Here is a 16304-nt window from a genome sequence, read left to right on the forward strand (position 1 = left end):
TGAGCATAACAACTTATATCCAGCCCCATAAATATAACTTGTACCCAGCCCCATAAATACAAACACACAACCTAATGTGGATAAAAGGACAAAACTCTCAACTAAACCAAAAAAATTATATAGGTATTTAATTTCATAAAAGAGGATATATAAATTGCCAATAAAGCAGTGAAAATGTGCTCAGCTTCATTAATTGTTAGGCTAATGCAAACAAAATCACAGTACACAAAATATCTACACATTTAAGTGTTAGTAAGAATGTGGAGTAACTATAACTCTTAAACCATACTGGAAGGAATTTATTTATTTTTTATTTTTTTGTTAAAATTTATTTATTTATTCATGAGAGACACAGAGAGAGAGAGGCAGAGACACAAGCAGAGGGAAAGGCAGGCTCCATGCAGGGAGCCTGACATGGGACTTGATCCCGGGCCTCCAGGATCACACCCTGAGCTGAAGGCAGTGCTAAACCGCTAATCCACCCAGGCTGCCCACTGGAAGGAATTTAAATTGTCATGTTCACTATGGGAAACTATGGCAGCTCAATGGCATTGCTGACCACATTTATTTACTTCAACCATTGATAATGTATTTCACCATCAAGAGGCAAAGTATGAACTCTTGCTTTTCAATTCTGTGTTCACTTATCTGACTTGCTTTGGATGGTGTTAGCAAATGTTACAAGAAGAATCTTGTAAAAGCACTTGCAGTTTCTACTTGCGCCTTCATATCTTTGCCTTTGTAATGAAAACATGCCTTCTGTTAAACAATAAAAATGCAGAAGCAATTAACATACTGTTGTCCCAGCCAAGGCTAGCCTAAATCAGCCAAAACCAATCTGTCCCCACACAGATAAGCCAGTTCATCCATGGATTGTAGAATAATCTAGGTGAACCCCAGGCGACCCCAGTGGAATACACTACTGAAAACTATTCAATGGCATTACATTGTTATCCAGGAAAAATCCATACTCTGTAGTAAAGCTTGGAAGATGCTACCTAATTTAGCCCTTTCCTACATCTTCAGTTTAGTTATCATTCTCTTATTTTTCTCTGTTTTCTTTTTCTCCCAGTTTTATCAAGAAATAATTGACATATATCACTATAGAAATTTAAGATAAACAGGATGATGGTTCAACTGACATACGTTGTAGAATGTTTATCACAATAGGTTTAGGTAACATCCATCTTCTAATATAGATACAGTAAAAAAATAAAGAAAAAGACAATGAAAAAGGATATTTGTGATAAAGCTCCTAGGATTTACCTCTTTAAAACTTTCCTACATCCTACAGTAGTGTTAGCTATAGTCATCACGTTGTACACTACATCCCTAATACTTACTTATCTTATAACTGAAGTTTATACCCTTGACCACTCTCCTGCAATTCCTTCTACCTCTCTCTATACCTTCTGCCCTTGGTAACCAAAAGTCTGATCTCTCTGTGAGTTTGGGTTTTGTTTGTTTGTTGTTTTGTTTTGTTTTTTAAATTCTAAATATAACTGAGATCATACAGTAATTTTTTTTATCCATCTTACTATTTCACTTAGAATAATGCCTTCAAGCTCCATCCATGTTGTCACAAATGGTAGGATATTATAATTCTTTATGGATGAATAATATTCACATCTACTTTATTCATTCACACATCAGTGAACACCTAGATTTGTTCCCATGTCTTAGCTATTGTAAATAGTAATGCTGAGAACATGCAGGTGCAGACTCTTTTTTAGAGTTAGTGTTTTGGTTCCTCTTGGACATATTCCCAGAAGTGGAACTGTCAGATCATATGTTAGTTCTCCTTTCTTATATATCCCAAATACAAAAATGTAAAAAGCAATTATAATTTGTCACCTTTATTGGATTTCTTGCCCTTCTGTTTTCATATATGAGCCTTGGTAAAGAACAGACCTTCTGTAAACAAGATAGGTCCAAATATCGTGTCCATCCATCACTTACTCTCCTCTGAGTTTTTACTTTCTTATAAACACTTATTTATTTTTCAACATGCAGATCATTCATTTTCAAAGATCTTTTTTCTGTGATGCCCCTGCCATATTCACCTCATTCTTCGTCTACCTTAGTCCATTAAAACTTGTATATCCTTTTAAGCAACTCTTAACCAATACCATGATCATAGTTTATCTCTTCCTCTTTCTTCAGAGGACTGTAAGCATCTTGGGGGCAGGCACTGGGCCTAATTCACTTTTGAATCACTAGTTCCAGCATCTAGTCCACTGAAAATGTTCAGTGCACAAGTTTCCTTCTGTAGATTTTGGAAATAGCAAGGCCCACCTTTACTAGAGAAGAGAATGAATAGTCGTAGAGGGAAAGGTTATCAGGATTGAGAGTTCTTGGCTCAGTGAAGGTTATTCACTCAATTGTCTTCTACATCAGTGCCTGGAAGAAGTATTTTGCCAGCCATATGATTTCTAGCTAACATGTAGAGCTGATATTCAAAGTATTCTACCAGGATCCTGGATCTAAATAACTGAGATACTGCCAAGTCTTGGCTTATAACAAAAACAACTGATTTTGATTCTAGCCTCTTTTTGTAGTTACAAACTCATTTTCCCTCAAATAATTCTATGTAGCACTCTTCTTCAAATATACTAACTGATCATTTATTGTGGAAAAAACTGCCACTGAGAAACCAACATCTTGGGTGCATATGAGAGGTTACCCTCATCAAAACCATGATGGAAAATTGAAGGCCTCATTTTAATGAACCTGCCGGTGTTTCCACTTTCCAAGAGAAACATTATGATGTTCCCATCTAGAATTTCAAAGCAGTCTCTCATTAGTTTGGCCATATTTCTCTTTCAAGAAAGATTATTACCTTCAGAGTTAAGAATATGATATTCTTAACCCTGAGGCAACTTCTTTAATTTTAAGTTTAGCTTTTGCTATAGAGGAGATTTATTTCCCTTCATTTAATTTTTTCTCAGAATATAATAAAATTAAGAATCAATTAGAGTACACATGAGGGGTTCAAATATACTCACATAGATATAGATAGATGATAGATACATAGATACACAGATAACAGGAAGATAGATGATAGATACTTTTCCCAGACGCTCAGCAAAATTATTTGTCCCACAAAGGTCATTTTCATAAATTCCCACTTGTGTGTAGATAATGGCATTCTTCTTTGTTTTGCTCAGGATTAGTTGGCAGTTACTAGTGTAATTTTGTAAACACATGTGAAACTCAGATTTTGGCTGAGTTTCATTTTGATACTCATATCCTAGTCCTTTTCTACTCTTTTCTTTGTTTTTTAATATGACTTAAACCACTTCAGGAATAATTCCCTTTCCTATGCTGTTTTGATTCAGAGGATATAGATAATATACAATACTTACTTTTGCAAAACTTTCCACTTTATGGACAGAGATAATTGAACTGCTACTTATGAAAACATATATCAATGTTGCCTGAATATTTTGATTTTACACTCTAAAAAAATAAGATATTCAAGTAACAAATTCCAAGTGGCCATACTCATTGATTCATGGGATGCCAAACATTACTTTAATGTAATGAAAACATTTAGAAAGGAAGGCCAGTTGTAAGGTATATTCAATAAACTCCCAGTAACTTACCATTTCATATTGTGTTGTATTTTTGTTTTATAATGTCTCATAATGAGGCATACTGATGGCAGAAGTGCCTGATTCTAATCAGGTATTTAAGGACACAGAACTATTTCATCATGTAAGTATAAATATACCATATAATAGGAATGTGGAGCATCTGCTAAGCATGAAATATGTTTAACAAAAGGTCATAAAAACATGAGATAATTGGTAATAGTTGGTATGCTCTAGCTAGTTGACTAGGCAGTACTGACACATGTTCCCAGATGCCCAACTTTAATGGAGATTCTCAGAGAAGCCTAAATTTTACTTCTGGAAAATTAAGAAAAACAACTGTTAAGGGAGAAATCCTTTATGACCAGTATTCTTGATTTTCTCCAAAGAATTCTGTGTAATCAAGTAACCTGTACTTCATAGTATCTTTGAAGCTGATATTATGTTCTGTGATACACAGCATAGTAAGGAAGGTTCAAAATTGATCTCACAATGTGGTCTAAGGGAAGAAAATGGATGACTAATTTCAGGATAAGAATATTCTTTATAACCAAAATAGAAAAGCACATGCTCACTTTTGGAATGGCATGAGAAATCATCAAAAGAGGTAGCCTAACTGTGAATGCAAAGCTTTCAAGTAACTAGGTACCCAGGAATGAAGTGCATATTTGTATGAAGTAAAAAATTTCCTTTCTGGAACAACACAATGTACAATGGAATGTATATAATTTTATTATATACCCACAGGAATAAACTAATAAGGCACACTGAACTACAGAAACAATTTAAAGAAAACATGAATCCTCTTTCTTATGACTTCAATATTACTCACTGTCTTAAACTTTTTTTGGAAAATAAAAGCTAAGTACAGAGAAAACATTAATGTAATTTACGTAATGTAATTCTTTTTTTCAGATTTCAAATTTTTAATTTATTTTTTAGTGGTGTTCAATTTGCCAACATATAGAATAACACCCAGTGCTCATCCCATCAAGTGCCCCCCTCAGTGCCCATCACCCAGTCACCCCCACCCCCGCCCACCTCTTTTTCTACCACCCCTTGTTCGTTTTCCAGAGTTAGGAGTCTCCATGTTCTGTCTCCCTTTCTAATATTTCCCACTCATGTTTTCTCCTTTCCCCTTTATTCCCTTTCACTATTTTTTATATTTCCCAAATGAATGAGACCATATAATGTATGTCCTTCTCTTTTTTTTAGGGGGGGGGGAATATTTTATTTTATTTTATTATTTTATTTTATTTTATTTTTTTAATCTATGAAAACATGATTTTATTTATTTATTTTTTTAATAAATTAATTTTTTATTGATGTTCAATTTACCAACATACAGAATAACACCCAGTGCTCATTCCGTCAAGTACCCCCCTCAGTGCCCATCACCCATTCACCCCCAACCCCCGCCCTCCTCCCCTTCCACCACCCCTAGTTCGTTTCCCAGAGTTAGGAGTCTTTATGTTCTGTCTCCCTTTCTGATATTTCCCACACATTTCTTCTCCCTTCCGTTATATGCCCTTTCACTATTATTTATATTCCCCAAATGAATGAGAACATACACTGTTTGTCCTTCTCTGATTGACTTACTTCACTCAGCATAATACCCTCCAGTTCCATCCACGTTGAAGCAAATGGTGGGTATTTGTCATTTCTAATGGCTGAGTAATATTCCATTGTATACATAAACCACATCTTCTTAATCCATTCATCTTTTGATGGACACCAAGGCTCCTTCCACAGTTTGGCTATTGTGGACATTGCTGCTAGAAACATCAGGGTGCAGGTGTCCTGGCTTTCATTGCATCTGAATCTTTGGGGTAAATCCCCAACAGTGCAATTGCTAGGTCGTAGGCCAGGTCTATTTTTAGCTCTTTGAGGAACCTCCACACGGTTTTCCAGAGTGGCTGCACCAGTTCACATTCCCACCAACAGTGTAAGAAGGTTCCTTTTTCTCCACATACTCTCCAACATTTGTGGTTTCCTGCCTTGTTAATTTTCCCCATTCTCACTGGTGTGAGGTGGTATCTCATTGTGGTTTTGATTTGTATTTCCCTGATGGCAAGTGATGCAGAGCATTTTCTCACGTGCATGTTGGCCACGTCTATGTCTTCCTCTGTGGGATTTCTCTTCATGTCTTTTGCCCATTTCATGATTGGATTGTTTGTTTCTTTGGTGTTGAGTTTAAGAAGTTCTTTATAGATCTTGGAAACTAGCCCTTTATCTGATACGTCATTTCCAAATATCTTCTCCCATTCTGTAGGTTGTCTTTTAGTTTTGTTGACTGTATCCTTTGCTGTGCAAAAGCTTTTTATCTTGATGAAGTCCCAATAGTTCATTTTTGCTTTTCTTTCTTTTGCCTTCGTGGATGTATCTTGCAATAAGTTCCTGTGGCCAAGTTCAAAAAGGGTGTTGCCTGTGTTCTCCTCTAGGATTTTGATGGAATCTTGTCTCAATTTAGATATTTCATCCATTTTGAGTTTATCTTTGTGTATGGTGAGAGTGGCCTAGTTTCATTCATCTGCATGTGGATGTCCAATTTTCCCAGCACCATTTATTGAAGAGACTGTCTTTCTTCCAATGGATTGTCTTTCCTCCTTTATCGAATATTAGTTGACCATAAAGTTCAGGGTCCACTTCTGGGTTCTCTATTCTGTTCCATTGATCTATGTGTCTGTTTTTGTGCCAGTACCACACTGTCTTGATGACCACAGCGTTGTAGTACAACCTGAAATCTGGCATTGTGATGCCCCCAGATATGGTTTTCTTTTTTAAAATTCCCCTGGCTATTCGGGGTCTTTTCTGATTCCACACAAATCTTAAAATAATTTGTTCTAACTCTCTGAAGAAAGTCCATGGTATTTTGATAGGGATTGCATTAAACGTGTAAATTGCCCTGCGTAACATTGATATTTTCACAATATTAATTCTGCCAATCCATGAGCATGGAATATTTTTCCATCTCTTTGTGTCTTTCTCCATGTCTTTCAGAAGTCTTCTATAGTTTTTAGGGTATAGATCCTTTACCTCTTTGGTTAGGTTTATTCCTAGGTATCTTATGCTTTGGGTGCAATTGTAAATGGGATTGACTCCTTAATTTCTCTTTCTTCAGTCTCATTGTTAGTGTATAGAAATGCCACTGACTTCTGGGCATTGATTTTGTATCCTGCCACGCTACCGAATTGCTGTATGAGTTCTAGCAATCTTGGGGTGGAGGCTTTTGGGTTTTCTATGTAGAGTATCATGTCATCTGCAAAGAGGGAGAGTTTGACTTCTTCTTTGCCAATTTGAATGCCTTTAATGTCTTTTTGTTGCCTGATTGCTGAGGCTAGGACTTCTAGTACTATGTTGAATAGCAGTGGTGAGAGTGGACATCCCTGTCTTGTTCCTGATCTTAGGGGAAAGGCTCTCAGTGCTTCCCCATTGAGAATGATATTTGCTGTGGGCTTTTCATAGATGGCTTTTAAGAAGCTGAGGAATGTTCCCTCTATCCCTACACTCTGCAGAGTTTTGATCAGGAATGGATGCTGTATTTTGTCAAATGCTTTCTCTGCATCTATTGAGAGGGTCATATGGTTCTTAGTTTTTCTCTTGCTGATATGATAAATCACATTGATTGTTTTACGAGTGTTAAACCAGGCTTGTGTCCCGGGGATAAATCCTACTTGGTCATGGTGAATAATTTTCTTAATGTACTGTTGGATCCTATTGGCTAGTATCTTGTTGAGAATTTTTGCATCCATATTCATCAGGGATATTGGTCTGTAATTCTCCTTTTTGGTGGGGTCTTTGTCTGGTTTTGGAATTAAGGTGATGCTGGCCTCATAGAACGAATTTGGAAGTACTCCATCTCTTTCTATCTTTCCAAACAGCTTTAGTAGAATAGGTATGATTTCTTCTTTAAACTTTTGATAGAATTCCCCTGGGAAGCCATTTGGCCCTGGACTCTTGTGTCTTGGGAGGTTTTTGATGACTGCTTCAATTTCCTCCCTGGTTATTGGCCTGTTCAGGTTTTCTATTTCTTCCTGTTCCAGTTTTGGTAGTTTGTGGCTTTCCAGGAATGCGTCCATTTCTTCTAGATTGCCTAATTTATTGGCGTATAGCTGTTCATAATATGCTTTTAAAATCGTTGGTATTTCCTTGGTGTTCGTAGTGATCTCTCCTTTCTCATTCATGATTTTATTGAGTCTTCTCTCTCTTCTTTTTAATAAGGTTGGCTTAAGGGTTTATCTATCTTATTAATTCTTTCAAAGAACCAACTCCTGGTTCTGTTGATCTGTTCCACAGTTCTTCTGGTCTCAATTTCGTTGAGTTCTGCTCGAATTTTAATTAATTCTCTGCTTCTGCTGGGCGTAGGGTCCATCTGCTGTTTTTTCTCTAGCTCCTTTATGTGTAAGGTTAGCTTTTGTATTTGAGTTCTTTCCAGTTTTTGAATGGATGCTTGTATTGCGATGTATTTCCCCCTTAGGACTGCTTTTGCTGCATCCCAAAGATTTTGAACGGTTGTATCTTCATTCTCATTAGTTTCCATGAATCTTTTTAATTCTTCCTTAATTTCCTGGTTGACCCTTTCATCTTTTAGCAGGATGGTCCTTAACCTCCATGTGTTCGAAGTCCTTCCAAACTTCTTGTTGTGATTTAGTTCTAGTTTCAAAGCATTATGGTCTGAGAATATGCAGGGGACGATCCCAATCTTTTGGTATCGGTTCAGACCCGATTTGTGACCCAGTATGTGGTCTATTCTGGAGAAAGTTCCATGTGCACTTGAGAAGAATGTGTAATCAGTTGAGTTTGGATGTAAAGTTCTGTAGATATCTGTGAAATCCATCTGGTCCAGTGTATCATTTAAAGCTCTCGTTTCTTTGGAGATGTTGTGCTCAGAAGACCTGAAGATTGAAGTCACCAAGTATAAGTGTATTATTATCTAAGTATTTCTTCACTTTGGTTATTAATTGGTTTAAATATTTGGCAGCTCCCACATTCGGGGCATATATATTGAGGATTGTTAAGTCCTAATGTTGGATAGATCCTTTAAGTATGAGATAGTGTCCCTCTTCATCTCTCACTACAGTCTTCGGGGTAAATTTTAGTTTATCTGATATAAGGATGGCTACCCCTGCTTTCTTTTGAGGACCATTCGAAAGGTAAATGGTCCTCCAACCTTTTATTTTCAGGCTGTAGGTGTCCTTCTGTCTAAAATGAGTCTCTTGTAGACAGCAAATAGATGGGTCCTGCTTTTTTATCCAGTCTGAAACCCTGTGCCTTTTGATGGGGTCATTAAGCCCGTTCATGTTCAGAATTACTATTGAGAGATATGAGTTTAGTGTCACCATGATATCTATTCAGTCCTTGTTTTTGTGGATTTTTCCACTGAACTTCTTATTAAAGGGGAATTTTAAGAGTCCCCCTTAAAATTTCTTGCAGAGCTGGTTTGGAGGTCACATATTCTTTTAGTTCCTGCCTGTCTTGGAAGCTCTTTTTCTCTCCTTCCATTTTGAATGAGAGCCTTGCTGGATAAAGTATTCTTGGTTGCATGTTCTTCTCATTTAGGACCCTGAATATATCCTGCCAGCCCTTTCTGGCCTGCCAGATCTCTGTGGAGAGGTCTGCTGTTACCCTAATATTCCTCCCCATAAAATTCAGGGATTTCTTGTCTCTTGCTGCTTTAAAGATCTTCTCTTTATCTTTGGAATTTGCAAGCTTCACTATTAAATGTCGAGGTGTTGAACAGTTTTTGTTGATTTTAGGAGGGGATCTATTTCCTGGATCTGAATGCCTGTTTCCCTTCCCACATTAGGAAAGTTTTCAGGTATAATTTGTTCAAATACATATTCTGGCCCTCTGTCCCTTTCAGTGCCCGTGGGAACCCCAATTAAACGTAGGTTTTTCTTCCTCAGGCCGTCGTTTATTTCCCTTAATCTGTCTTCCTGGTCTTTTAATTGTCTGTGTCTTTTTTCCTCAGTTTCCCTCTTTGCCATCAACTTGTCTTCTATGTCACTCACTCGTTCCTCCACCTCGTTAACCCTAGTCGTTAGGACTTCTAGTTTGGATTGCATCTCATTCTATTGATTTTTAATTTCTGCCTGATTGGATCTAAATTCTGCAGTCATGAAGTTTCTTGACTCCTTTATGCTTTTTTCTAGAGCCACCAGTAGCTGTATAATAGTGCTTCTGAATTGGCTTTCTGACATTCAATTGGAATCCAGATTTTGTAACTGTGTGGGAGAGAGGACTGTTTCTGATTCTTTCTTTTGAGGTGAGGTTTTCCTTCTAGTCATTTTTCTCAGTGCAGAGTGGCCAAAAACAAGTTGTATTGGGAAAAGGAGAGAAAGAAGGAAAGAAAAGAGAAAAAGAAAAAAGAAAAAAGGAAGAAAAAAAGAAAAAAGAGAAGAAAAAAGAAAGAAAAAGAAAGAAAGGGGGAAAAAGGGTGGGGGAAGCAATCAGAAATCAAAAAGAAAAAAAAAACACGGAGGAGTATCTTCTGCTTCTGTATACTTTAAGTCCCTTGACTTTCCCTGGAACTTGTCCGTCTAGCTGGTCTTCTGGGGGAGGGGCCTGTTGTGCTGATTTTCAGGTGTTAGCACTTGGGGGAGCTGCTCTGCCCCCTGCCTGGTGCAGGGCTCAGTGGGGGTTGTTTACCCCGTGAGGCCCCAGGAGCAACAGCCCTAGTGGCGGGGCCAGCTCTGCAGCCCTGGAGTCAGCCCCCGCAGTAACTCCAGAGCTCTCCGTCTGCAGGGCCTGGAGGCTCCGGGGCGGGGCCGCTGATCTGCTCAGCTCGGGGCAGGAGCGTCCTCGCTGTCCTGGGCCCTCCCGGCCTCTGCCTGTCCCGGGGGAGGCCGGATCCTCGGCTGTGTCCCGGCGCCCTGTGCTCCGGAGCCTGAGCTGTTGGATTCGCGCTCCCGCCCCGCAGCCCCCTCCGCGGAGCCGCCCCCGAGCGCCCTCGAGCTGCTCCGGGTCCCGCCGCCCACGCTGCAGCCCTTAGGGAGCTCGGCGCACTCTCCCGGGGCGCAGGTGTCTGTTAGTGTCCCCGGGAGCCCGAGGGCATCCCCGCCCTCCTGGGTCCTGCTCCAACTCCCCGCGAGCCCCTTTCCGCCCGGGAAGGTCGGTGCAGCTCCTGCTTCCTCCGGGACGGGGCTCTCCTGTCCTGGGGACACTCGCCCCGGCCTCAGCCCGGCTCCTCGCGGGGCCCCTCCCCCTTGGAGGCCTTTTGTTTCTTTACTTCTTTTTCCCCGTCTTCCTACCTTGATAGAAGCGCGAACTCTTCTCACCGTAGCATTCCAGGTGTTCTCTCTTTAAATCTCAGGCCGAATTTGTAGATTTTCAGGATAGTTTGAAGGTTATCTAGGTAATTTGGTGGGGACAGGTGATTTGGGGACCCTACTCTTCCGCCACCTTGCCCCTCCTCCCAATGTTTTTCCTTCTCCTATTGACTTACTTCACTCAGTATAATACCCTCCAGTTCCACCCACGTCGAAGCAAATGGTGGGTATTTGTCATTTCTAATGGCTGAGTAATATTCCGTTGTATACATAAACCACATCTTTATCCATTCACCTTTCGAGGGACACTGAGGCTCCTTCCACAGTTTGGCTATTGTGGACATTGCTGCTAGAAACATCGGGGTGCAGGTGTCCCGGTGTTTCATTGCATCTGTATCTTTGGGGTAAATCCCCAACAGTGCAATTGCTGGGTCGTAGGGCAGGTCTATTTTTAACTCTTTGAGGAACCTCCACACAGTTTTCCAGAGTGGCTGCACCAGTTCACATTCCCACCAACAGTGTAAGAGGGTTCCCTTTTCTCCACATCCTCTCCAACATTTGTGGTTTCCTGCCTTGTTAATTTTCCCCATTCTCACTGGTGTGAGGTGGTATCTCATTGTGGTTTTGATTTGTATTTCCCTGATGGCAAGTGATGCAGAGCATTTTCTCATGTGCATGTTGGCCATGTCTATGTCTTCCTCTGTGAGATTTCTCTTCATGTCTTTTGCCCATTTCATGATTGGATTGTTTGTTTCTTTGCTGTTGAGTTGACTAACTTCCTCACAGATCTTGGAAACTAGCCCTTTTACCTGATACGTCATTTGCAAATATCGTCTCCCATTCTGTAGGTTGTCTTTTAGTTTTGGTGACTGTTTCTTTTGCTGTGCAAAAGTTTCTTATCTTGATGAAGTCCCAATAGTTCATTTTTGCTTTTGTTTCTCTTGCCTTCATGGATGTATCTTGCAAGAAGTTACTGTGGCCAAGTTTAAAAAGGGTGTTGCCTGTGTTCTTCTCTAGGATTTTGATGGATTCTTGTCTCACATTTAGATCTTTCATCCATTTTGAGTTTATCTTTGTGTATGGTGAAAGAGAGTGGTCTAGTTTCATTCTTCTGCCTGTGGATGCCCAATTTTCCCAGCACCATGTGTTGAAGAGACTGTCCTTTTTCCAGTGGATAGTCTTTCCTGCTTTGTCGAATATTAGTTGACCATAAAGTTCAGGGTCCACTTCTGGGTTCTCTATTCTGTTCCATTGATCTATGTGTCTGTTTTTGTGCCAGTACCACACTGTCTTGATGACCACAGCTTTGTTGTACAACCTGAAATCTGGCATTCTGATGTCCCCAGCTATGGTTTTCTTTTTTAATATTTCCCCTGGCTATTCGGGGTCTTTTCTGATTCCACACAAATCTTAAAATAATTTGTTCCAACTCTCTGAAGAAAGTCCATGGTATTTTGATATATGTAATGTAATTTTCAATGAGGCCAATGTGGACTAGTAAAAGGTCGACTGTGTCTTCTCCATCCATGAAATAGTCTTAGTAATAATCAATATCTAATCAGTAGTTTCTGTTAGGTCGGATAAAGGTTCTGTTAGGTTTGGATAAAGACCAAACCATGTTGAAAAACAGACATGGTAACCTACAACCACCATATTTGTGACTGAGGTATGATTACACTTTCAGGCTTAAAAAACTTAAGTAACTATTTAAGGTAAAGTTATTTTAAAGGGAATAAAGGAGCATTAAATACATGGTGATCAGATACGCCAATTTGTCTCTATTTTTTTGTTAAAATTATTACAATTCATGAAATGAGGGACTGTATATAACTAAGAAATAAACCAAACATTTGAGCCATCAGCTTTACCTTCTCCTTTATCCAATCAGTCACCAGTTTTAATCCAGTTTAGCACCTATTTATTGGGAGTTTAATATGTATCTCACATGATGACAGGCAGAAATCTTTTCTCTGAATTGAGCCTTATAAGTATGTATTCCCTTTACACTCCTCTTGCCATATGCTAGCAAACTTCTAATTGGTTTCCTTATCTTCTTTCTCTCTTCTCTTATATATTATATTTATTATCAGAGGTTTTTGTCAATCTATCTGGAGAGCTAACACTTATTTTGCACAGTAAAGAAGACATCAATGTGTGCCAAGACTTTAATAAAGAAAGAAATATCATGATGTGTCTTAGAGGCCATAGGATTTTCTTGTTGATAACATTCTGAACTGCAGACCCCCAAGTCATCAATAATAAAATAGCAGAATTGTATAACACAATGACCCATTGTTCTTTCAAGGAAGATCCTTTTCCTTAAATTTAATAGTTTATTTAATCATGTACAATATATTCATAGTTCTCTAGTCAATATGAGTGTGCTTGTGTATATGTGTATGTATTGAACTTACCTCAGCTATTTGTGATTCTGCAACATATTATATGCGTCACTGGCCATTTCTAGTGCCATCTTCAAGAATCTCAGCTAAAACAGCTGGAAGCAACAAGATTGAACACTAATTTGTTGATAATAAGTAAAAAGAGTCAAGGCCAAAGCCAACTTTTATAACCTGGAGACCATTTCAATTTAGCAAAATTTGGTCTATTTACGAATGAAAATCCCTTCACATTTGACTTCTACCCTAAAGAAAAGAATAAATTAAAGAAGTGAACAAAATTCTCTGCTTATCACATAGATAGCACTCTGCCTTGCTGCAACTGTGGAGATATTGAAAATTAAAATGTTTAACACTGCAGGCACTGCCCCTATTTCCTTCTGAAACAGGTCATTTTGTTTATGTTTATGTTATTAGGTTTGTTTTTTCATATTCATTATGGAGTTCTGTGTGGCTCTAAGGACAGCATTCATTAAATGTGGACAGTCAGCCTACAGCACTAATAGATAAATACTATTCTGTTTGAAAAATAATACTTTTATTTTTGTTGTTGCTTCACTTCATTTTGTCTTTGCCCTTGCCCCTTGATTTAATTTACTCATATTCTCATAGACCCCCATCTCAGTGGCAAGGGGGTAAAAGACAGCCATAATATTTTACTGTTTGGAGGAGAGGACATTATAGAATTCCAGTGCTTGAATACCTGGCAAAGGTACTAACTATTAGCCTCTTCTGAGATTATTGCCCACCTTATGCTTTACCAGATCCCTGTCCCCAACAGCAGATTTTTGTAGCAAAGTAAAATACTATGGACAGACAGTGTACCTATGAGTTAAGAGATTTTGGAGCAAACCACCAAACACAAATTTCTGCTCCTTTACTTAGCCCTTAATCTCATGGTTACCATTTATTTAAATTTTTGAAGCTTTACTTTAATTATGTATGAAACAGTAAGGATGAGTGAGCATACCATGAAATAAATATAATGCAAATAGCTCGTACCCAGAGCAAAGCATTTGCTCAGTAGATGTTCGTGATCTGTTTTTTCTTCCTTTTCTGACAATCCTGGGGATATAAGAGGCTTAAGGAAGCCTACTCCAGTGTTTCTGCAGACAGGTGGTTTGAACAGAATCACCTGGATCTGCTTAATAAGAAATACATGTTTTTTATTCATTCATATATGTACCTCATACATACTGAACTAGATTCTGTGCTTACTCCATGCCAAACCATCCTTCTGGGTGAATCTTATGGGCAGCCAATTTTGCAAACCACTATCTCATTCCTCCAACCCTAAATGGCATTGCTCAAATCCTCTTTCCAAAATTGCTGCCAAGTATTTCTGTAACTTCTGTTTAAATACTTAAAATAGTGAACTCAAAATGCCTCTTGAAGTATCTGTCTATATAAACAGCTTTAAGAAGTGATTCTTTCTCCCAAGACCATATTTCTCTCCAGCATCCTTCATCCACTGATGCAAATTCAAACCTCTAAGAGTCTTGCAGAAAAAAAAAATCAACCTCTCTTTGTATCTGATAGCATTCATCTATTTAAAAACACAGCTGCCCCACAAGTCTTCTCTCCTCTAGACCAAGCTCACCAAATTGCCAATCCCCAGATCCCAAATTTGTGTTTACCTAATCCTTGCCAAATATATTCTACTTCCAGATTCCAGCTGCCTGCATACTCCTCTACTCAGACTGCTGGACTATCTTTGGAATTTTTCATTGATTTAATCTAATCTCTCCTTTACTTGGAAAAAGAATACCCAAAATGCAAATAAGAGCCCATTTGGACTTGTCTGTCACTGCTACAAAAGTATCTTCTAGTCTTTTTCTTTTTTTAATAAAAGTGCTTTACATCTCAACCTTCTTATGAACTGCTCAAATTCAATAGCATGAGTTTTATTATGAACATTTGAGATTTTAGATTGAGGTAGAAATAGGTCTACAGATGGTTGTGAGAATAGTCATAGTTGAGGCAATTGAAGCCCTAGGAAGTCATATGCCTTACCAAAGTTGATATAACCAGTATATATCCTTGTTCTCTAGTATAGTAACTGTTTCTGAAAATAAGATTTCCTGCTTATATAGTACAGATACCTCAATCCAGAAGCTTCTAGGCATGTTTTGTTGATCTTCGTAACTTAGTTCTTTTTGGCTGTTGTTCTTTTAATTTGAGCCTTTATTTAATCATTAGAAAGTGTCCACTATACTAAGGATTCATGGATTTTTCTGAAAAAAATAGAAATCTTACAACTTTGGGTCTGCATTCCCAGGCAGTAACAATGTGCTAGATCTTCCTTTAGATTAGGCTTATATTTCCTGCCTGAACTTTATAGGTACTTAAGTTTGTTAAGTTCCCCATGGAATAGTATTATATATTTTTATAAGCGCTTTCATATCTTCCATTTAACATGAAATATTCATATTTACAATGAAATTGAAAAGGACTGGAATAAACATATATATATGTATATATATATATATATATATATATATATATATATATATAATTTGTATGAAGATATACCTAGGTCCCCTAATATGTGCCAGGAGAGACTGAAGAGTGTATAATAGTTCAGCTTTGCTGGAGTAAAATTTCCTGGTTTAAAATCCCCATTTTGCCATTTGCTGGCTATTAACATGGGCAAGTCATTTTATGTTTTTGAGACTTGGGATCTTATGTCTATAAAATAGATGAGGTAATATCCATGTGATAGAATTTCAGAAAAGATTAAATTAGATAACTAATAAAACTGTTAGCTTAGTTCCTGGTATATGGCAAGTACTTAACAAATATTTGCCACTAATATTTTTAATTTAAGTACTAGAACCTAGACTTTTCAACATCTAATGTGAGGCTTTTCTCATTGTATAAAACTGTTACACTCACTCTCTCCTATGTGCCCCCTTAATTCCTAGTTTCTGAAGTGAATTCCTTGCTGGACTGCTAATGACTATTGACTCATGACCAAACACTAGTTGTCCCTCTGAATTGTATCAAAATTCTGCCTTAATCCAAGATCTTTGCCCTAAATCTTC

This window comes from Canis lupus, chromosome 28 (assembly GCF_011100685.1).
Source record: "Canis lupus familiaris isolate Mischka breed German Shepherd chromosome 28, alternate assembly UU_Cfam_GSD_1.0, whole genome shotgun sequence".
Lineage (NCBI taxonomy): Eukaryota > Metazoa > Chordata > Mammalia > Carnivora > Canidae > Canis > Canis lupus.